At 45.1% G+C, this 23,895-nt stretch overlaps 1 long non-coding RNA gene across 1 annotated transcript in view; it reads right to left on the reverse strand.

Moving 5' to 3' along the window:
- Nucleotides 1-415: 415 nt before the first annotated feature.
- The window catches only part of LOC138569085 (uncharacterized), a 32,100-nt gene continuing 8,620 nt past the window's right edge, over nt 416-23,895 (reverse strand). The window contains exons 2-3 of the long non-coding RNA XR_011303115.1: nt 2,069-2,157; nt 416-1,038 (exon numbers count right to left, since the gene is read on the reverse strand). This is a non-coding gene — a long non-coding RNA (uncharacterized lncRNA). The remainder of the gene's footprint in view (nt 1,039-2,068; nt 2,158-23,895) is intronic.

The following is a 23,895-nucleotide window of genomic DNA, read 5'->3' on the forward strand; positions in this document are numbered from 1 at the left end:
GAGCCTGGGACCTGTACGGCTCTGGAGGTGAACCAGGCGACCTGTTAGTAAGAAGCTGAACAGAGCTAGGCTGGAGAAGGAGGAGGGAGGCATGAGAGAAGAGAAAGGAAGTTAGCAGTGGAGAGGGAGCGAGAAGGAGGAAAAGAAGAGGAGTTTCCGGAAAACATAGATCACACATAGAACACAGCATCAAGCACTCAACCCGCTGATCTATCTTACTGAGTAAATTAATAAGGAAATAAAATGAATTTGTGAATGTATACCCCTCCCACACAGGAGCAGGTGGCAAAAATATGCAAAGCTGTAACGTCTTTTACACCACACCTTTTTAAACTGATGGACCTTGACCGTTCCCACCACTAAGCTGGAATCTAATGCAGGGGAGAACAAATGGAGGCATGCATGAAGAAAACAGTAAAAATACAAAACAAAATGTATTTTCGGTAAGTAATTAAGAGGGGATCAAACCATTCTTTATGGCCAGAGGTAAAGGCCAGGTGAATTGCGTAAGCAGGAACACACTGCCTTCGTCTCTTTATGGTGTCCCCAGAGAGTAGAGATGGTCTTCTTGGCACTTTTGTATGGTTCGAGTCCGAGCATGAAGCTAAGAGCTGGCTCAACAGGATTCGAGCACCACAGCATGGATCAATGAATGCAGATGTATTCTGATGCACAGGCAATGGTCTGAGTCGGCATGGCATGTTGAGCACTTGAATGAAAATGAGGCCGGTGATTCAGTTCTAGCATTTCCATGCAGTGAGTGAGATCGAAGAGTCTCGATTAGTGATGACCAGCTTTGTCCCACAATGTGATCCTCTGGGAGGTTTGGTAAAGCGACGGTGCACAGGTGAGAGTAGGTGCGGAGTCAGCATTTTGAAAGAACTTCAGAAATGTCTTAACAGTCTGAAAGTGTCTCAAATCAGAAATGCGGCAGTGTTGACAACGAACAATTACATGGGGTAAGCCCTTGGACTTAAGAAATGCTGTGGGGTATAAAAAAGGTTTCCTTGAAGAATTGGGGCTCTCTTCTGTACTTTCCTAGGCAGACAAAAAGGTTGCCAATGTTAATTTCAGGATGCTTGCCACAATGATAATGATGTGTTATTTATATAGCAGTTACGCCTAAGTGCTTTGCATAGAACATATATACATACAGTATCACCCAATCGTAATTGGTACTCATTTATCAACCTAAGAAGGATGAGTTAGCCTTGCAGGGATTCAAACTTGCGACCTGCAGTTCACACTCAGATTGCAGCAGTGAGTGCTCAACCCGCTGAGCTATCTTAATGTCTAAAAATGACATGCTGGTCCTCGGTACCCACTTCGGAGCAATAGTCAAGCTTTTGATTGTTTCAGCAGGTAAAGTCTCTATCACTCAGAGGTTGCTGAGAAAAAGGCCTGTTATTCCCTTCTGGGAAACCTGTTTTAAACCTTGCACTGGTTCACAGCTCCAGCAAGATTGACCAAAGTGATTAGTGTTCACTTCTCATATAACTGCACTTCGGCAGAGGATTGGTGTGTTATCAAGACTTCAGCTAGGTGCTATTGAGAGCAACTGAATACACTCTCTTCATTATTTTGCTGTCATATCAGAGTCCTAAATCTGCATAAAGTCGCCTGCAGTATGAGGCCGCTATCTACAGCATAATTCCACACGCTGCATGTTTCTTTTCTGTGTCATTTGTTCCCAAGCTACTCTTCAATTTCTCCAACTCCCGTCACCTGTAGCTCAAAGAGTCTCCTCTGTAATTGTCTTCCTTAAACCCATCCACTCCTCCAAGCAAGCCCTTAAAGTGCATATAATTCAGCCCTGCCCAGGAACTCCAACTGAATACAAGGATTTACTGGGTTTGGTTGGACCATCTCTTTGCAGTTCTGAAGAAAAGGAAAGACATTCAGAAATTGGCCCTTTAATCAGTTCGGCCAATTAGTGGAGAGCAAAATAGGCACATTACATTGAACAATAAAGTCCATATTTGCAATAACTTCAATTCCCTACAACATGATAATATCAGGGACGTTGATTCAGCAAAATGTCAGTGATAATGGAGGTGACATCACAGACCTGATGACATCACAGGAAGTGATGTCAATTGACCGTTGACCCAGATGATATCAGTTTCTCTTTAACCCTGGTGACTTTATCGGATGAGGCTTGCGGGTGAAAAAAAAATAAGTACGTAAACATTCCAAAATACCAAATACATACTGAAGCAGACAAGAATATTTTAGATACCAACCACATTTTAACAATGGTGCTGGCTACATATATTTATATCATTGTTTTATTTTTTTTACAATGCGCTTAATATTGAAAAGGTTTCTAAGCACGGACCGGGGATTCAAACCTGCCTAGCTCTACATCGTCTTGCTTCCAAGACAAGCGCGTTGCCACTGAGCTATTCTAACCGTGCCAAGGGCTCATGATATCGTAGAGCTAGACCCAATAGTACAGCATAGACCGAGGCAAAATTGGTTTCACCATCAGGTTTGCTATTTGAAGATTTGAATAAATGTTTAAGCAATCATTATGACAAACCATTGAGCAATTTTTGTGGAGTGCAGTGACCCGATTCGTGCTGCAATGAAGTCCGCAAACTTACATTGATGGAAAGCCCAGTGAAGATGATCAACAAAGTGAGAATTGTAATATACAGAGAAAGTCACCGTACAAACTACAAAGGGAGCCAACCACACACCTGAGGAAAGATAAGGAGATGCAGTCCTCAATGATGAGATTCCCAGGAATAAAATATTGTTTCCTTTATATGTGCTTTTGTCTTTATTTACTAGGCTCCCTACAAAGATGGGGTCCCATAAGAGATATCCTTTGGCAAGAAATTGTCGGTTCTTTAAAAAGCCGGGGGAGCCTGAAATGCTAGAACATTGGCTGATTGGCTGTAGACCAATACTGGGGCGAGGAAAATATGGTTGGTAAAGTTTATAAGGAAATTAGAGGTTTTAAACAGTGAAGTCATTTGTAACTCCCAAGATTTGAAGTAATTCTGACTTCAAAAAGAAAAGATTTATGTTATGGAAATAATTTCTTTTTGAAGTCAGTCACACTTCAAAAATACATTAATGTAAAGAGGGCTCTCGCCTGACAGCTCCCTTTACTTCTGGTTTCTCTCTGCCTCTGCAACCCCCAGGGGTCACACAGAGTTGCCATGGGTTTCGGTTGTGGCCCCTGGTGACCCACAATTGACGTTCCTGGACAATATCCATCTTTGGTAGGATATGGCTTTATTTAAATTCTATTCCAGCCTCCAGTGTGTAGGAGGCCGTGACTGGGCCACCAGGCATTACGGTCAATTGAGCAACCATCGTAAGTTATTATAAATAATGGTTTGAGATTTTTTATGTGCACATTTCAAAAGAGGTAAATGCAAATGGTCGTAACTTTGATTCAGTTTAATATACTTAATAGCCTTTCAGCTTTGTATATACAACATTAAAAACAGACATACATGAAACACAAGGCATAATTCAAAAATACAAGATCAAATATAAAATTAATCTCCAATAAAAATCATCACGACTAAAAAGGGGGACATATCATCACATTATAAAATAAACAGGTTATTATTAACAAATCAAGATAAACATTTTAAAATATCTACTATACGCAGAAAAAATGTGACCATAAAATGACTATGATTCTGTTCATACTGCAGATAATTCCTTTCGTGATTCGCTTCCATAAGGTGCCAGGTATGCACAACTCTAGGGCTACGCGGGCATTCTCAGCAGGCATGTCAGACACAATGGTATGCCCATTACCTTTGGGGCTGCACTTCTAAAGGAAATTCCTGTCTGCTTAGCATGTTATGGGGCTTAACAGCCATTTCAAGGAAATAATATACGTTCAAATGTATGTATGATGTCTGTGGGCTATAGCGCAGTAAAAATAAACAAATAAATAAATAAATACAATTCAATTCAATGAAGGCTAGCTTTGGTGCTACCAGCATGTGGGGTGCCAATGGACAGCTGAATAGCACAAGGCACCGATCCTAAAGCCAGTAAACATTGTAAAGGATTGATCATGCATGTTACTTGCAACACGTCATGTGCACACTGCTTCTGCTGCGTATACATCCTCATTAAGTATCTATGCCTCCTAATTGCTGCTGACATGCCTACTCGCTGCAGCTGTGCAGAAAGGGTTCTATGTCCCTACATCGACATACGTTTTTTCCCCAAAAAATGTTTTACAAACTTATTTTCGAAGAAACTCATAGAATTGTATTTTTTGTATATTTGGGGGAGCCCCCCAAGCCCTCTTCACTATATTATAAACCCCACCTGACCCCTTGTAATACCTTCTAACTCCACCCCCATTTATTTAGATGTGTTTTTTTTAACTTAAATCCCCAAAAACTATTTCTAAAAAACTGTTGGGGACGAATCAACATGATACCTGCCGAAAGTATACATGAATTTCACGGCCTCGTGTAGCAGACCTGACGTTTATGCAAAACCCATTTAATTGAGTTCTGCACATTTTGAAACAATCTTGAGAGAATTCCCTAGAAGATGAAAATCCATCACAGATCCCTACACTTGGAAGATTGCTGCAGCTTGCCCTTAACATTGTGACACGGGGGACGCCTGTCCTGTGTAGCAGAGAGAGTGCGGCTGACTGCCCTTATGTGATTTGCCTTCGCGGTTCATGACCTTCAAACCTGATTCTTATATTTTGATCATTATTTAGCTTTCTACTAAAAAACAGCTTTACTTACCACCATTTGTTGCTCCATTGGGTGGCAATTGGTGCATAATTAAGTCATCTTTTATTTCACAGACTTGAATACTATGTTTAAATATGCTAGTAACGGGAAGTCTAAGACATTTCTGATGACCCCATTTAGTCGGGCTCCTAGTCAATGGGCTTTCTTACGGGTCTGGCGGTAACCGTGACGGTGCTACTGGTGAGTTGCTGCTGGACCCGTAAAACTTTACTGACACATGACTTCCCGGTTTCACCGGCTCATTACGAGTCTGGCGAACAGGAAGTCAGGCACCGCTAAATGTGTTAATCCCCATTCCCGTAAAGTCTCATAGGATTCTACGGGTGTGGGACACGGAAGCACCGTTGCTAAAGGCGCTGTTGCTGCCGTGACGGGTTTGCTTATCGTGACTGGGCACCCGGCAGGGTCAGACCTGTTCGGCACAGTGGCTCCGGCAGCCAAACACGTAGTTTGCCAGTCCGGAAACAAGGGTGCTGGTGAGTTTGCCGGCACCCTTATTTCCGGACCGGCAAACATGTCATGAGTCCCAATGTCTAAACGTTTACAGATTGAAATTCACTACCACAATGTATTAACATGATACTGCAATTGTACTAGGAATCTTCACCTGAAATGTTGAAAGCATTTTTAGCCCTGCCAAAAAGAAAACTGTCTGTATTGAGATTATAATATAATTGAGTGGATTACTGCAGTGGACTTGTGAGTGCCGCCAGTAGAAGCGATACTTAAAGGTTGCAAGTGGTACAAAATGACCTGGTTAGGGTTGTTCGGAACATTCCGAGGAGGGAACACATTTCTGCCACTGGGAAAAACCTGCGCTGGCTTCTATTGACTGCCGGAATACAGTTTAAAATGAACACTTTAACACACAAGTGCGTCTAGGGTGTAGCCCCTTCATACTTGAAAACAGTTTGAAATTATATGAACCAAGAAGAACACTACGTTCTTGTAATACAAATCGCCTGGTTGTCCAAGAACTAAGCGAACGAGGGGGAACGGCAGATACTTCCCAGTTCAAGCATGCAACATCTTACCAATCAAACTGTAACAGAAAAGACATAGGGCCTCATTATGAGTCTGGCGGTAGCCGTACCGGTAAACCTGGCAGTCTGGCTGCCAGACTCGTGATTTTTCCGGTGCCTGGATTCCCGGAATTACCAGGGTATTACGACCCCGGCGTTCCGCTAAGTCAGGCGCTGGAAACATGGTATTCCCCATTCCCATTGAGTCCTGTAGGACTCAATGGGAATGGGGAAGTTGGTAGCACCGGCACCGTTCACCCCCGTATTCTCTCCTTTTGGAACTGGCTGAAGACCAGGTTATTCAAATAAGTTTGGGCCGCCGGTGGCTTCTTATGCCTACAGGCTTTTGGTGCTCTATAAATACACACATAGAGAGATTATGTCCTGTCTCTTAGTGTTGTACCCTTGTGTAATTGTGCATCTTGATGCCTGCTGGCATTTGGCATGTAATAAAAAGATAAATAAAACCCGATGGATGGACTCACCATGCCAGCTGCCGAAGTTAAGGGCTCAAACGTAGCGAGGATGTCCGCGGTGCGGCCCCCGAAAGGGTCAGTCCACCTGTGTCATGATCTCTGCTTCCAAAAGGTCAGGGTTTTCCCAACTCCCTTGGAAGCAGATCCATAACCCAGGTTCCGAGTGCCAACCAGTCCCAATTGGGACCTTTTGGACCCAGTCCTGGCGCCAGTGGCACCAGGCTCATAAATATGCCCAGTCCCAGCGCTGGAAGCGCCGGGCTCATAATGCTTGGGTGGACTTACCTTCAGCAGACCATGCTGCTTACTTGCCTGCCAGTTGAGCCTCTGATCCTCTTCTCTTTGGAACTACTTTTCCTGTTGGGTGGGGCTGGAGCCACTCCCTAGATTCAGAACACTGGAACTCTTCTGGAAGGCAGGAACTCTTTTCTTACCAGGAACTCTTTTCTTACTTAGGCGTGGCTGTGGAAGGAGACACCTAAGCACTACAGGAGGCTATTTAAACCACACCCGGTGGATGAATCTTGCTTTGCGTTATTCTGCAACCTCTGCAGCAGAACGCTCATCGTGTCTTCTGCATCCGGTCCAGGGCCTAAGGAAAAAGGCTTACCATCCTGAATCCAGTCTTCAGCAACACCTATAAAGACAAGAAAGAACAGGTTAGCATTCCGGCATCTGAAAGGCAAAGGCTTACCATCCTGAATCCAGTCTTCAGCAACACCTATAAAGACAGGAAAGAACAGGTTAGCATTCCGGCATCTGAAAGGCAAAGGCTTACCTACTCTTCGTGCGCTCCGGAGGTCTTCACACTGCATTCCGGCATCTGAAAGACAAAACAAGGTGCGTTTAAAGACATTGGGGAACTTTAATACTCACGTGCCATTACTCCTTTCCACATCTAATCCAGTGGGTATTCCGGCACCCTGCAGCCGCTCCGAACTCGTACCTGCAAAATAAAAAGACAGTTAGAGTGCATAGTGAAGCAGGCAACAAGCGCTTACTTACGTGCTTCCAGGCGCTTCTATTCATCACACGGGCTCCATCTTCAACTCACTTCAGCCCGTCATCCGCCATCGCCGGAACCCTGCAAAACAAGAGACATCATTACTAAAGACTTTAAAGACATTTGAATGACTCGAAACTTACCGTTCGTGCAGTAAACGACGGACAGCAGTGCTCTGAAGTCAAGAGGCCTGCGCTACCTATCCAGTGAAGAAACTGGTTACAGCACCCTGCCCCGAGGCAGATGGAGAGCTCGGCATTCACTTACCTAAGACATCTTACTCTACATGTCAGGCATACAGTGAACAGAGGTCCAGCCCAAAGAGCCAACCGGGTGCTACACATCACCTTTGAAGATACGGTAGTCGCCCAGTCAAGACCGGCGCCTCTGCGAGAATCAGGTGAGCGTTACAGAACGCAAAGCCTACCGCAAAACTCTCGCCCAGGCGCTATGGAAACCTCGGATACTGACCCCCTAGCCCGGTTACTTGGGGAACTAAGGGCAGAAGTGCATGCAGCTCGTCAGGAAACGAATGCTCTAAGAAGGGAACTAATTATTTCCAAGGAGAGAACAGACAATCTTGCTAGACAAGTGCTACAGTCACAAGCCGGACAGACCCCGTTACCCGCATCAGGGGCAAATCTTCCTTCAACATCCTCTATGAATCCAGTGCAGATCAACCTACCTGGGAATGTACCTCTGGCTCCGCCCGAACGATTTTCTGGTGACCCAAAGAGGTTTGCAGTATTTATCAATCAGTGCCGGTTGCACTTCTTATGCCGGCCAGCAGCCTTTCCAACTGATCAAGCAAAAGTTGCTTTTGTACTTTCGTACCTTAGTGGCAATGCGGCAGACTGGTCGATCCCTCTAGTTAATCAAGAGGATCCGGTTCTCCATGATTTTCAAGCCTTTCAGCTTAGTATGGAAAAACTGTTCGCAAGACATTCACAGGGGCAGGCCTTGGACAATGAGCTTCTTTCGTTGCGACAGGGTAATCAAGACCTTTTGGCTTATATTGCATCTTTCAATAGACTAATAGTGGAAACTCAATGGCCTGAGGACAAAAGGATTACGCTGTTTTATAGAGGTCTACGTGGAGAGCTCAAAGACGTTTTAGCCCAAGTAGTGAATCCCCCACAAGACTGTTCGGATTATATAGACTTGGTCATTCAAATAGATCACAGGCTGCAGAACAGGAAGGCCGATTGTTCCACGTTTGATGCTCGAGTATTTTCCAAACCGCCAACTCCTTCCAAAGGAGTAGACTCCGGGGAACCCATGCAAATAGGGGGTCTGAAAGGTCCTCTAACACAAAGGGAGCGGGAAAGGAGGAAACAGTTGCAATTATGCCTATATTGCAGAAACTCAGGGCACTTTCTTCGAGACTGTCCGGTGAAACCTGCCAAGAAGGCAGTAGGAGCTGCAGTTACCAAAGTTACAAACACTGAGCAGGGAAACGACCTCGCCCGACAAGAATAGAGGTCCTCTTGCCGAGCGTGAAAACCAGTTCCGTGACCTCGCATTTCGTGATACCTATGGTCCTCATTAGCCCTGATAATCCGGATCGATTACATGCAATTGAAGCTTACGTCGACAGCGGTGCCATCGGCAATTATGTGGATCATGAAATGGTTTTGAGGATGAATCTAACTCTTTGTCCCAAGGCTGTAAAGGACGTCATTACTACGGTGGATGGTACGGAGATAGCCTCCGGGCCAGTAACGCATACCACTCAAGAGGTGACGCTAGTAAGTCAAGATGGACACCATGAGAAGATCGTGTTCGATGTGATCAAGGCCCCTCAGTTTCAGATTATTCTAGGAATACCTTGGTTAGAGAAACACAATCCTCTGATCGATTGGCGAGCAAGAACGGTCCAGTTTCCAGAATGTGTCTCTACTTGTCACCCTCCACCTGGTGTTGCACTGGCCGCAATTTCTTCAGAGACTCCCCAGTTACCTCCCGAATACCTAGAATACCAAGATGTTTTCCGGAAGGATCAGGCTAACTCTCTACCTCCTCATAGGTCTTATGACTGCCAGATAGACCTGATACCTGGATCTACTCCTCCTTGTAGTAGAATTTATGCCCTCACCGAGCCTGAGAACCTTCACCTTCGACAATACCTGGATCAATACCTGGCAAATGGGTTTATTCGTCCTTCCAAGTCCCCTGCTTCTTCAGCTTTGTTCTTCGTTCCAAAAAAGGAAGGAGACCTTAGAACTTGTATCGATTATCGCTCCCTGAACCAGATCACCGTTAAGAATAGATATCCGTTACCTTTGATCCCTGAACTCCTGGACCAAGTCAGAAAAGCATGCATATATACAAATCTGGATCTTAGAGGAGCTTACCACTTGGTACGAGTAAAAGAGGGCGATGAATGGAAGACGGCCTTCCGCACCAAGTATGGGCTATTTGAATATCAGGTCATGCCCTTCGGACTTTGTAATGCCCCGGCCGCCTTTCAATATTTTATGAACGATGTCCTCAGAGAGCTCATAGATGTATGTGTTGTTGTTTACATTGACGACATCCTCGTTTATTCTTCATCGGAATCTGAACATCGGAAACACGTGAAAATGGTCCTCGAAAGATTGCGTCAACACAAACTTTTCGCTAAGTTGGAAAAATGTGTTTTCAACGTGACTGAAGTTGAATTCTTGGGATTCATATTATCACCTGGCGGAGTGCGTATGGATTCAAAGAACGTCGATGCAGTTCTCAAATGGCCATCACCATCCTCCGTAAAAGGTGTGCAAAGCATGTTAGGCTTCGCTAACTTTTACCGCAGGTTTATCCCCGAATTCTCTCGAATAGTCCAGCCCATCACTGCCTTGTTAAAGAAAAACAAACGTTTTGAATGGTCTACCGAGGCGGAACAAGCTTTCCAGGATTTGAAGACTAAATTTATCTCTGCACCAATCTTAAAACACCCTCGCCCCGAATTCCCCTACATCGTGGAAACTGATGCTTCAAGCCTTGCCATGGGGGCAGTTCTATCACAAAAGGACCCGGTAACCAATCAGTTGCATCCCGTGGCATTTTGGTCCCGCAAATTCTCGCCTCCTGAAATCAATTACACGATTACTGACAAGGAACTTCTGGCTATCAAGTCTGCCTTTAAGGCTTGGCGGCATTATCTGCTGGGGGCCCGACACACCGTTACTGTGATTACGGATCACCGAAACCTGCAATATTTGAAGACCGCAAAAGCCCAATCCTCTAGACAACTCCGTTGGGCATTATTCTTTGCCGAGTTTGACTTCATAATTACCTATCGACCTGGTACAAAGAACGGTAAAGCCGATGCCCTTTCTCGGATGGGAGTGGAAGAACACTTGGTCAACCCTAAACCTGTACCAATCATTCCCGAACAAAGAATTCTGGGTGTAATCGCCACAGAATCCATAGAGGAAGTTAAGGATAAAGCCAGGCAACTTGTAACTCCAGCAGACATACAGAATTGGCATCTGCAGGGAAAGGACTTTGCAGTAAAGGACAACTTATTGTATTTCCAAGAACGATTATACCTACCCAGCACAGATTTACAGAAAAAAGTAATCTCTTGTTATCACGACTCTTTAATGGAAGGTCATCCCGGTATAGCCAAGACCTCAGAAAAGATCAAGCGCTACTTCTGGTGGCCGTCTTGGAAAAAAGATATCAGAGACTTTATAATGTCCTGTGGAGTATGCGCCCAAAACAAGAGTCAAAAGGAAAGACCAGCAGGCCTCTTACGCCCTATTGACATCCCACCTCGCCCTTGGCATACGCTTTCTATGGACTTCATCACCGATCTACCTCCAGGCTCTGGATACAATACGATTCTAGTAATCGTGGACTTATTCTCCAAGATGGCGCATTTCATTCCGCTCAAAGGCTTGCCAACAGCAGCAACTCTGGCCCGAGAATTTCTCGAAAACATCGTCCGACTGCACGGTTTTCCTTCGGTTCTAATTTCGGATCGAGGTAGTCAATTTATTTCTCATTTTTGGCGAAGTTGCTGTCGGTCGGCTCAAATTGATGTGAGACTATCGACCAGTCACCACCCTCAGACCGACGGACAAACCGAGAGGACCAATCAAACTCTGGAACAGTATTTACGCTGCATGCTGCAACAAACTGAAAAAACTTGGAAAGATATCCTTTGGATAGCCGAGTAATTCTGTCCATTCGGGAACTGGGAAAACCCTGTTTTTTCTTTTGTACGGCAGTCACCCTCGAACCTCGGAGTTGGATCCCCTCCAAGATCTTGAAACACCAGCAGTAGACTACCTGCATTCTACAATCACCCAAGCCTTTAAGGAAGCTGTTTCTCATCTTCAAAGGGCTAAAGAACAATACAAGAAAGGAGCAGATCAACATCGGAAGGAAGCCCCTCACTATCAAGTAGGGGATCAAGTCTGGTTATCCACCAAATATCTATCTCTAAAAGGGCCACGCACATTCAACCCAAGATACCTTGGTCCCTATTCCATCACTACCATAGTAAACCCAGTAGCGGTCAAGTTGGACTTGCCCCCGCACATGAAGATACATCCGGTCTTCCACGTCTCTCTATTAAAACCCGTGCAACCTCAAACCCGACTAACCAAATCTCCAAAACCTATCCTAGTGGATGGAGAACTCGAGTTTGAAGTCAAAAGCATTCTGGACTCCAAGATCTCCAAATCTAAACTATTCTACCTAATTGACTGGAAAGGCTACGGCCCCCAAGAGAGATCCTGGGAACCTGCTGAATATGTCCACGCTCCTCGCCTAATCAAAAGATTTCACCAAACATTTCCTGACAAGCCAAAACCCCCGGAGAAGCCCGGTTTGGGAGTGGCCTTGAGGGGGGGTACTGTCATGATCTCTGCTTCCAAAAGGTCAGGGTTTTCCCAACTCCCTTGGAAGCAGATCCATAACCCAGGTTCCGAGTGCCAACCAGTCCCAATTGGGACCTTTTGGACCCAGTCCTGGCGCCAGTGGCACCAGGCTCATAAATATGCCCAGTCCCAGCGCTGGAAGCGCCGGGCTCATAATGCTTGGGTGGACTTACCTTCAGCAGACCATGCTGCTTACTTGCCTGCCAGTTGAGCCTCTGATCCTCTTCTGTTTGGAACTACTTTTCCTGTTGGGTGGGGCTGGAGCCACTCCCTAGATTCAGAACACTGGAACTCTTCTGGAAGGCAGGAACTCTTTTCTTACCAGGAACTCTTTTCTTACTTAGGCGTGGCTGTGGAAGGAGACACCTAAGCACTACAGGAGGCTATTTAAACCACACCCGGTGGATGAATCTTGCTTTGCGTTATTCTGCAACCTCTGCAGCAGAACGCTCATCGTGTCTTCTGCATCCGGTCCAGGGCCTAAGGAAAAAGGCTTACCATCCTGAATCCAGTCTTCAGCAACACCTATAAAGACAAGAAAGAACAGGTTAGCATTCCGGCATCTGAAAGGCAAAGGCTTACCATCCTGAATCCAGTCTTCAGCAACACCTATAAAGACAAGAAAGAACAGGTTAGCATTCCGGCATCTGAAAGGCAAAGGCTTACCTACTCTTCGTGCGCTCCGGAGGTCTTCACACTGCATTCCGGCATCTGAAAGACAAAACAAGGTGCGTTTAAAGACATTGGGGAACTTTAATACTCACGTGCCATTACTCCTTTCCACATCTAATCCAGTGGGTATTCCGGCACCCTGCAGCCGCTCCAAACTCGTACCTGCAAAATAAAAAGACAGTTAGAGTGCATAGTGAAGCAGGCAACAAGCGCTTACTTACGTGCTTCCAGGCGCTTCTATTCATCACACGGGCTCCATCTTCAACTCACTTCAGCCCGTCATCCGCCATCACCGGAACCCTGCAAAACAAGAGACATCATTACTAAAGACTTTAAAGACATTTGAATGACTCGAAACTTACCGTTCGTGCAGTAAACGACGGACAGCAGTCCTCTGAAGTCAAGAGGCCTGCGCTACCTATCCAGTGAAGAAACTGGTTACAGCACCCTGCCCCGAGGCAGATGGAGAGCTCGGCATTCACTTACCTAAGACATCTTACTCTACATGTCAGGCATACAGTGAACAGAGGTCCAGCCCAAAGAGCCAACCGGGTGCTACACATCACCTTTGAAGATACGGTAGTCGCCAAGTCAAGACCGGCGCCTCTGCGAGAATCAGGTGAGCGTTACAACCTGCCCAGGTTCTATCACCATTAGCACCCACAATTGAATGTGTACCCTAATAGGGTGCAATGAAACCATTTGCTTTGATGGATCTTCACACGGAGTGCACTGCACCGATCAAAGACAAAGAAATCCCAAGAAATTCCAACCTAAATATGGCCACCAAACAAAATGTGAAAGAGGCTCTGTACGGAGTGCCTTTTTGCTTTCCATTGTGGCCAATTACTGTAGGAGAACTGAGATGGTAGCTGGGAGGCAGTGCCGAGGGACAGTGGTCAAGGGAGGAGGAGGGTACTGTTGGGAGTGGGCGGCTGTTAGAGGTAAAACCTGAAAAAGACTGAGTGGTGAGTACAGTGAAGGCGCAGACAACCTTGGCGGCTACTGTTGAATGCATTCACTTGTGATTCTTCCAGCACTCGCTCAAGGGTACTAATGTTTTTTTATAAAAGAAAGAAAACTTGCCTTTAGCTCGTCGCCTGACGCCGCACCGTGCTGTCAGCCAGAAAGTCTGTTTACAATGATGATGACAACAGCACTGCGTGGCATTGGGCGACACGATAAAGGTATGTTTTCTTTTTTCGTTCTGAAGAAAAAGACAGAACACAATTAGAACCCATGTAGGGAGCTGCACAGGTGCTAAGGTGAAGGAGGAGTGGGAAGAGAAGCTCCTGACACGAATAAAGCTGCCCCGAACACGGGCTTTCCTTAGTGAATGCAGTCTGCGTTCCGAGCATTCTCATGGGTTGATGGCGCCTCACAAGGTGCTAATGTAAAGTAACAGAAATGCATGGTTGCCTGGATACAGAAGCCTCACTTTTCAAGGCGGAACCAAACACATTGAAATGTGACTGCTTTAGTGCTATCCGTAATCCTCGTAATGTATCCTCAGTAAAACTTCCTTTGTGGGAGACACAAGCTGGCAGTCTCTGTTGGTAGACAATGGATGGTTAGTTTGTATCATCTGTGGGTAACCTGGCTGTCATAAAACCACAAACTGGTAACCTTGTATCCGGCTCAGGAACTCGGGGCTTCGGGAGAAACTCGCTGGGCCTTTGAAGTATGACATTCTCCATTGTAGGATTTCGTTTAACAGTAATAGTGTGAGTTTTCAGAGTGGCATGCTTACAAAGCTCAGTGAAGCCAATGATTACTGATTTTCTTTTCTTCTTGTGTCGGGATTGTGAGAACTTTAGATACTATCAGTTTGTGAAGGGGTTCACAGGGATTTCTCCTGTGACTTCCCTTAGACACATGATGTGGACCAAGAGCGAGTGACCAGCTAAAGCTTGACATTCTGCCCCCGATGCCCATCCTCTTCTGGCTTGGGGTGGTCACCACATTGGTGGTAACCAGGGCCAGTCAGGGTACTTTATCACAATACTTGTAGTGTGTGGGATCTGGGTAGGAGAAGTGGAAATGTTCTCAAGGTGACGGGCCTGCACAGGGATTTCACAGCCAACATGCCAATGTCTTCAACCAGTAACCACATGGTTCCATGTCATTTCATCGTGGGATGAAACAACAATGGGTTTTTTTTCCGTTGATATTTCAACGCAAAAACTCATCGTTTTTATATATTTTTTTTTTTGGTCACTCGCCATCCCCTTAATGATTTAACTATCCCCGAACACCCACACCCCATCTATATATTTGTTTTAACCCCCCTACAGAATTTGATGAGTTTTCACGTTGAAATGACAGTGGTGAAAAACCCAGAGTCCATTCATCTGGCGAATGTAAACACACGGGTGTACTTGCCGGGCAAATGAAACATGTGTGTGCTTTTATTGAAACTCGCGCTGGAATGATTGGACTAATGATCCATCATGAGTGTGTACTTACCGTGCCAATACTTGCATATGTTCTGTGCACAGGCATCCTGAAAATGTGCAGGGAAATGATCCTCTGCACTTATCGTGACTTGGCACTTACTCGATGTTTACATGTGTTCCCCTATAGATCCATGCATTATTACAGTATAATAATAGTAATGGCATTGTCATGTTTATGGCCCTCACATGAAAAAATATCCAGCAGCAGCCACCTCTGCTTTGCAGTCTTCTGAACCATCTGCTAGTTTTTCACCATGAGCGCAGCCACCAGTTAGTGGGCTACCAGGCTACTAGTCTATCTAGAGTGCCCTCTCATGCTATGAATGAATTCCATGGTGCCAGTTTTGGTTGTCAATGGTATCATTGATAAACAAAGTTCCCCACGCCTGTGTGTGCCCATTCCTGAATGTGCGATCAGCTCGGTATTTCTGAGAATATTCTTGAGCATGTGCAATAAAACGAAAATCCTGAACAAAGGTCAGGGCAAGGGTTATGTTGATGTATTGAGGGAAGCAAAGAGCAGAGATAACAGGTCCCTTCCGTGTAGGGTAACTGGGGGAAAACAAAAACTGAACCCAATTCTTTCAAACAAAGTGTCTAAAAAAAGAGGGCTGATGCTCCCTCATAGAACCAATCTGTGTCTGTGGTATTTTTGTCGCTTGTCTATTTTATTTTTAAAATTATTTTATTGGCATTTGCTTAAGTACAACCATGCATTTATCAATTGTTACGCATCAAGTAAAGACCTTTATACTTGCAGTGTTATTTTAGTAACTGATAACAACAACAAACAAATAACTTCCTTCACTTGTCCGGCATTATACCACTACCAGTCCCTCTGCTCTTATATTGATCCCGATCATTACATGTTTGGTCTTTACCCAGGTAACGAACATGGGGAGGCAACCACAGTGGTCCACTGTCATGGTAACACGGGCGAACACAGAGAGGCAACCACAACGGTCCACGGTTGTGGTAACATGGGCAACATGGAGAGGCAACCACAGCGGTCCACTGTCATGGTAACATGAGCAAAGACGGAGAGCCAACCACAGCAGTCCACTGTCATGGTAACATGGGCAAAGATGGAGTGCCAACCACAGCAGTCCACTGTCATGGTAACATCGGCGAACATGAAAAAGCAACCAAAGCGCTCCACTGTCATGGTAACATGGGAGAATATGGAGAGTCAACCACAGCGGTCCACTGTCAATTGAGAGGCAACCACAGCGGTCCACTGTCATGGTAACATGGGCAAAGATGGAGAGACAACCACAGCAGTCCACTGTCATGGTAACATCGGCGAACATGAAGAAGCAACCACAGCGCTCCACTGTCATGGTAACATGAGCGAATATGGAGAGGCTCCCACAGCGGTCCACTGTCATGCATGGGCCGCCTTGATTTTGTTGCACTGTAATTATATCATGATCTGTCCATGAACCATTTTGATTGCATTCAGCTAATCGATAAGTATTAAGTAGAGGGGTATGCATGTTTGCGCAAAATATTTGTTTTTCTATTAAAAATATAATTATTGTCACTATGTTTCATCGCCTTCCTCAAAGGAAGCTCATTTCAGAAATCCACACCTACTGAAATTCAAATTAAATACAACCCACTACAAATCTAGATAATCCGAATAATGTTCATTTACTACACTCAGTGTGATTGATATGCGAACAGATTGCATCTTGCGGTCTAGGTCATAGGATTTTGCAACATACTTGTCCCATGATCTGAGCCTAATTGTTTGTGTGTGTTTATGTTTATGTTTATTATTTCTATAGCGCTCCGGACCCGGGAGTATAGGGGCGCTTAGTACAGGTTACAGGCATAGTACATAGAATAGCAATAATAGTACGGCAGCAAGTATATACAGCATATAAAGACAATGGATGTGATGGCCACCCATGATGACAAAACAGACATGTGCAATATGTACAGTTTATAGCTGGGTCTAACTTAAGGTTGACTTTTTGTCAGGAGCCACATAATGGCATGTTTCCTGAACGACTGGAAGGATTTGGACGCCTTAATATTCAGAGGCAAGGTATTCCAGAGTTGGGAGGCGAGGACAGTAAAGCTTGAACCACTGGCTCTTTCAGAGGAAAATCTGGGTACTGTAAGACATAGGGTATTGGACGATCTCGTGGTTCTAATGGATGTTCTCATGGTGAATTTGTTAGTAAGGTAAGGGGGGGTTAGATGGTTGAGAGCTTTGTAGGTGAGGCAGAGGGACTTTAGATTGATTTTATGTTGGCTGGTGAGCCATTTGCATGTACTTCTGGTGGCAGAGATATGCTCACGCTTGGGAATGTTTAACACTGCTCGTAGCGCATTATTTTGAATGACTTGGAGTTTACTGATTATCGCTTGGTTGGCACCTAAATAGAGGCTATTGCAGTAGTCTAGCTTAGATTGTATAAGAGCTCGGGCTAGCGTAAGGCAACTGTTAGGGGAAAGAAATGGTCTGCAGGCTCTGATTAGTTTTCCTGTATATGCAGTGGTTGAGGCGATCGAGTTGACTTGTTTAGAGAGGTTTATATTGGCATCGAGATAGAAGCCAAGTGTTTTCACGCTTTTGGCGATCGGGATTGTATTGCCATCAATTATTATATTAGAGTAGTTAGGGCTTAGTTTTTGTAGGTTGTTTGGTGCGCCAACAATGAGCAGTTCAGTCTTCTCGTCATTCAGGCAGAGGCCGTGTGTGGCCATCCATGCCTGAATGACGGAGAAGATTTTATTGATCCTGGCTATTTTTTAGTATTGTAGTAGCACGAGATGGTGAGGAGTATCTGGGTGTCATCCGCATAGTTTGATACCCATAATCCTCTGCATAATAAGACTGAGTTCTGTGTCCATTCCCGCATGAATTAGTGCATTCCCATTATGGTTCGTAGTGCACAGATTCTTTGCATCTAACACCGCTCAGGTAATTCTCTATACACCCAGTTTGCCAGGAGGACTTCAACCCAGGCTGTATTTCCTGATATCAGTCCACCTGCTCTCTCCTGTTGGCCGGTGCTTTTTCTGTAGACATGCTCCTCTCTGCCGACCCCCTCACCTCTGCTCTCTACTGCTCTGCTCCCTCCCGCTGCCTGGGCTGCCCAATTCCCCTCTGCAACACATTTCTTCCTTACCTGTGGCTCCTGCCACACAAGCACCTTGGACATAGAGAGGGCCTCTTCTGGGAGCCTCAGCTTCTATCCCAATGGCACCCATGGTTTCACTAAATTTATTTATTTATTTTTACATAGAGGCGTGCCTACCCAGGGGGCATCTAGGCACTAGTTACAGATATGGTGAGTTCAGTGCATAGGTTCACATAGGGGGTCATTATGAGTTGGACGGTAAGGGATACTGGGCACCGGTGGTCTGACCACACATCCTTTACGGGTCCCGCTAAGGGTCCAGGGCGCTAATAACGGGCCTGCTATTCACAGAATGGTTGGTTGAATGGGGATTTCCCGGGTCCTCCAGGGTCGGAATGACCCGGTAAATCCCTTTCAACCAGACCGGTGCCAGACCCGATATTGGAGGCATCCATGGCGCAAATAGCGCCATGGCTGCCTCCAGTCTCGGAATGAGGGCCATAGTCTTAGTTGGCCCGGTGCGTCTTTTTCTTCCAAATATGCGTCCCTGGGACCATGCTGTGTGGTAATGAGCCAAAGCCCTTTGTTAAGGCTTTCTATTTGCTTGGCCCTAGTGCTTTGGGCAGCAGCAGTTACCACCCAATATGGCATTAGGGAAGAGAGGTTTTTGCTTATTAAAGTCAACCCATTATTTTTAGGGTGCTTCTCAGGTGCGGTCCTGCCCTGAGGTAAGCTATTCTTATGCAACAGTAAACCTGATTGGTCAGAAATGTTTGCTTGACAGAGGTACTCTGCTATTGCTGAGACGCCGAGAGGCACATGTTTCAATGGGGGTGACTGTTTCTGCTATGCACTATGCAATAGTTCCTGGGACATAGCTCTTCCGGAGTGAATATTGCTAACCAAGGTTATCTATGGCATTGTATGGCTTTCATTTTGAATCATACCTCACCGGGCACTCCACAGATGAAACAAACAAATGATAAACAATGTTCTTCATTCATGTGTTTTCTTGGATATCCCAACTCTTCATGACCAGGATGAACCATGGACACCATTACACCATGGTTACCAATGGCCTGTCCCTGAGCAATTTACTATTGGTGGCTTTCAATGGAGATCCATGGACCATGGTTACCAATGGCCTGCCCCTGGGCAATTTACTATCAGCAGCTTTCCATGGAGATCCATGGTTACCAATGGCCTGCCACTGAGCAATTTCATATCAGTGGCTTTCCATGGAGATCCATAGTTACCAATGGCCTGTCCCTGGGCAATTTACTATCAGCGACTTTCCATGGAGATCCATGGTTACCAATGTCCTGACCCTGAGCAATTTACTGTCGGTGGCTTGCCCTGTAGATCCATGGTTACCAATGATGGCCTGTCCATGAGCAATTTACTATCGCCGTCTTTCAATGGAGATTCATGGTACCAATGGCCTGTCCCTGAGCAATTTACTATTGGTGGCTTTCTCTGGAGATCCATGGTCGCCCACGATCTTTATCAATGGTTGATCATGAAGAAATCACGTATAATCATAGTTTGTCAATGAACATCCAGAAGGCCGCACCTAAATACGTATATCCCTCGGAATCACTGGGAGTCGCCCGAGCAGTAGGTGCCATGAGTATGAATTATTAGCACCATTTGACAACGGTAGAAAGTCACTTGAAGGCAAACAAATCACCCCTTCAACCCCCTCTCGCTGCACAGAGGCTGGGCAGTGCATGTGAGAGGCACCAGCAGGTAGTGTTGGGCTGCAGTTTACATTATACATTTTGAGGTAATCCATACGTGTCGCCAGAAAAATCCATTCACTAAAATGTTCTTAAGCATGTTTTGTATCTTGTGAATATAATGAAAATGAAATTTAGGGAAAGGCAGAATGTTACCATTTGACTTAGAAGTAAGAAATAATTACGTCCCAGAAACAGGTAGGTAACCTGCGTCTCTCCAGATGCTTTGGCCTACAACCCCCATGAACTCTATCTCGTGTAGTCATTTGTGTGGAGTCATGGAATTGGTAGGGTAAAGCCCCTGGACTGCTGACGACGCTATGCCCTTTGAAACGATGAAACATTTTAGTTGTAGCAAAGGATGCACATTTGACGTTACTCAGCTGCGACAAAACTCATAACACAGCGCCTAAAGGCTTTCAAGTGGTGGAAAATGTGAACAATATACATATGAATTGAAAACCTAGACATGGGCCATAGCCACTGAAGGTTATCGTAGTAACATCCTCATTTCAATGGTTTGACTATTTTTCGCACCTTAGATAAGAAGCTGACAGCTGAGATATGAAGATACTGCTCCCGATGGAGCCAACGAATCAAAAGGGTGATTACAAATTCCTCAGCGGGAATATAATGCTGGTGGAAATACAGTGTTTGGACTTCTGCCTGCTTTTTCCATCAGTACTCCCTTTGAATACCAATGCATTCACCTTGTGGTTTATTTGATAATGAGTTGAAATACTCACAACACACATGCGCCCTGTTGGAGTTGCCAAAATGAAATCTGTGTGCTAGGCAAGCGAAGAATTGCAATGGCTTGGAAATCCGCAGGAAGGCCCAAGCTTTGATACTTAGTGGTGGGATCTCCAGGGCTGGGCACTGGCAGAAACAGCAGTATGGCATCGGGCTGTGTATAGGGGCCTGAAAGAGAATAGTGTGGATGTCACTTCATGGAGCACACTGGCACAGTCAATGTTTGACCCCTCAGAAAAATTGTAGAATGTTACTGGGGCGGGAGGCATTGCTTTAGGTGTACATACATAATTTGACCTGGGTCAGGCTTGGAACAGTAGTAAGGGCATAATTTGGGGCTTATGGTACATTCATGTATAGTTGTTTATTCTTTCTCATGCTCTGCGTGAGCATTGCATAAGTGCTAAATGTGTTTGTCATGTAACGCTATTGAATACTGCAATTGCACTGTGTGTGTTAAAAAGCAATAAAGTGTTTTAATAATAATAATAATAATAATAATAATAATAATAATAATAATAATAATAATAATAATAATAACTATTATTATTATTATTTATTGGGTATTTATTGAGTGCAGACCTAGTTTCGAGAACCTACGAAGTTCTATACAATCATAGAGGGATCAACACAGTGAAAGAAGCAGAGAAACAAGGGAGCAGGGAGATAAAAACAGGGGCGTGGGAGGGTAGGCAATTTGACAGCAAGGGACCTACATGCAACCAGGGCAGGAAACAGTGAGGAGCAGATTACACAGTCTCAGGTAGGGTGGGGATTGGAGGGTGTGTGAACCTGGGTGTTAGGGAGGAGTCATTCCTTGAAGAGGAGAGTCTTGATCTCGTTCCTGAACTGTAGAAGTGTGGGGGAGACTGATGTTGACGGAGAGGAGATAACAGAGTCCTGGGGCATAGACAAAGAAGGTCTGCTTTATGGTTCTTTCCTTCCTGAACTGGTGGAGTTCAAGTCTGCAAATATCCTTACTTCTGGAGGATTGCAGGCCTCCGTAGATGCTGAGTTTCTCAGTGAGGAAGCTTGGGGACTTTAAGGTGATAGTCTTGTATTTGTATTTTAAAATGTTTATTTATTTGTAACACACAGATGGCTATAGGCATCAGGGTGCACACAAAGACTAAAGACAGACATTGAGCACAGGACAATCAGAGGCAAGGTAGTTTAGGACAGTGCTGTTTATGTGAACAAAAACATCTTCAGGCGTTTACGAAACTGAGTCGGATTCTTGCCGGAGGTTCAGAGGCAGGGTGTTCAATGCTTTCAGGGCCAGAGTGACATGATCTTACGTTGCCTAAAGCATGCCTTGCTTTAGGAAAATTTCAACACATCACAAACAGAATCTGTTTTGTTAAAATAGTTTAAACCTATAGCTTGAGTCCTTAGCTCTAACTAAATGTCCCTATGGAGGAAAGGAATCTGTTCCTGGTTTTATCCAGAGAACAGCCAAAGGGGCACTCGCCCTATCCTGGCCCACTACTTTCCTACGATTACTAAAAAGAGGTGCACACCCTTGGGAGTCAACAAATTTCTTTTAATCATGTCGCTAGCCCTCAGTGTGACTTATATATAAAAATCACAGCGATCATTGGTCCAGAATCTATAGGTCCAATCACTGCTGCGTACTAAAAAAACAATGGATATTATTTTCCAAGCTCATATATTACTTCCTTATGAGACAGGTGTTACAGGTCATCACCCTGGTTCAGGGGGCCTGAAATGGGCCTGAAATCAGCGAGTAACCAGGTGCCCAGTGCCAAAGCAGACAGATTAGCAGGGGAGAGGAAGAGCAAAGTTAGCAGAAACGAGGAAGGTCTTTAGGTGCTCCCGGAATCAAAGATGGTTCTCATCAAGTTTCAGAAAGGCAGGTCAACGCATGAGTTATGCTCCTTGTTTTCCAATTTGCTGACTTAAATAATGACACCATTTAACGAATTGTCTAAATAGCCAGTTCGGTCCTAGCACACCTCGATGGTTTGCATTTTATCACCTTCATAAAGATGGCACTCCTGGCTTGGTTCCTAACCATGACTTGCAACTTACACACACACGTCCCTTTAAACAGGTGTGCAAGCCACAGAACTGTCAGACCACCGTGGCACGTCTATCAATGCAGCTGGGTTCCTGTTGGCCACGTTCATCCGTCTCTTAAAGAAAACTTCCACTCCCAGTGTTTAATCAGGCAAAGTCTCAGCATAGAATTTACATAGGCAGTTGATACAGAGCAGACCTGTATCCAAGCAGCAGCCAATTGCTTTGCAGAGAACATTGATTGCAGCAGGAACATCCCTGACTTGAGATGCTGCACACAGAACAGTACGGTGGCTGGGGCTCGGTTGAGGCCAGATGACTAGGATGTGGTTTTGGAAGGAGTCAGAAGTGGAGGGGGGGATAGGAATAATGTTTCCAGTGCTGGAGATGATCTGGAATTGGCTGGAAGAAGATCACGTACAATGGACATGGCCACGTAGGTCATAATTCACACATTCTCTTTCCAGTCATTGGCAGTTTGCCATTCAGGTGTTTTTCAAGCCTACTCCTGCTGTTCGTAACATGTGCCATTCCCCTGAGAGGTCTCTCTACCAAGTTGGTGACTCAGCTGGCTTACAAAGATGGCTTGGTCGCTCTTCACCTCTAGGAAGAACCATCGCGAACATGAAGACTGGTATTTTGGGCAAGCTGGAATGTGCTGAGCACGTCAGGTATCTACTGCGGAAGTGGGTGCGCAGTCAGGGTTCTAGTTCTGCCTAGCGACCTCTGGAGTGCATTTTTCAAGTCCGCAGAGCATCAAAGTAAGGCAAAAAAACAAGGTATAATGGCAATTTCTCCTATTTTTACACTTAATTAGCTCACTACATTTTGCACCTTACTAAAATTATTGCATTGAGTTGAAGCAAGTGCATATAAGTGCTAACGTTGGCATTCCCCTCCATGCAATAACCATATGTTTAAATTATCCCCCTCTGTCTTGGTGTTTCCCCTAGGGGATGCCACTTGGCTTCCTAGTGTAGAAATAGCCCACTCCCCACGTCGCTGCGTCAATTC

The sequence above is a fragment of the Ambystoma mexicanum genome, chromosome 2q, assembly GCF_040938575.1.
Source record: "Ambystoma mexicanum isolate Mex_15411 chromosome 2q, UKY_AmexF1_1, whole genome shotgun sequence".
Lineage (NCBI taxonomy): Eukaryota > Metazoa > Chordata > Amphibia > Caudata > Ambystomatidae > Ambystoma > Ambystoma mexicanum.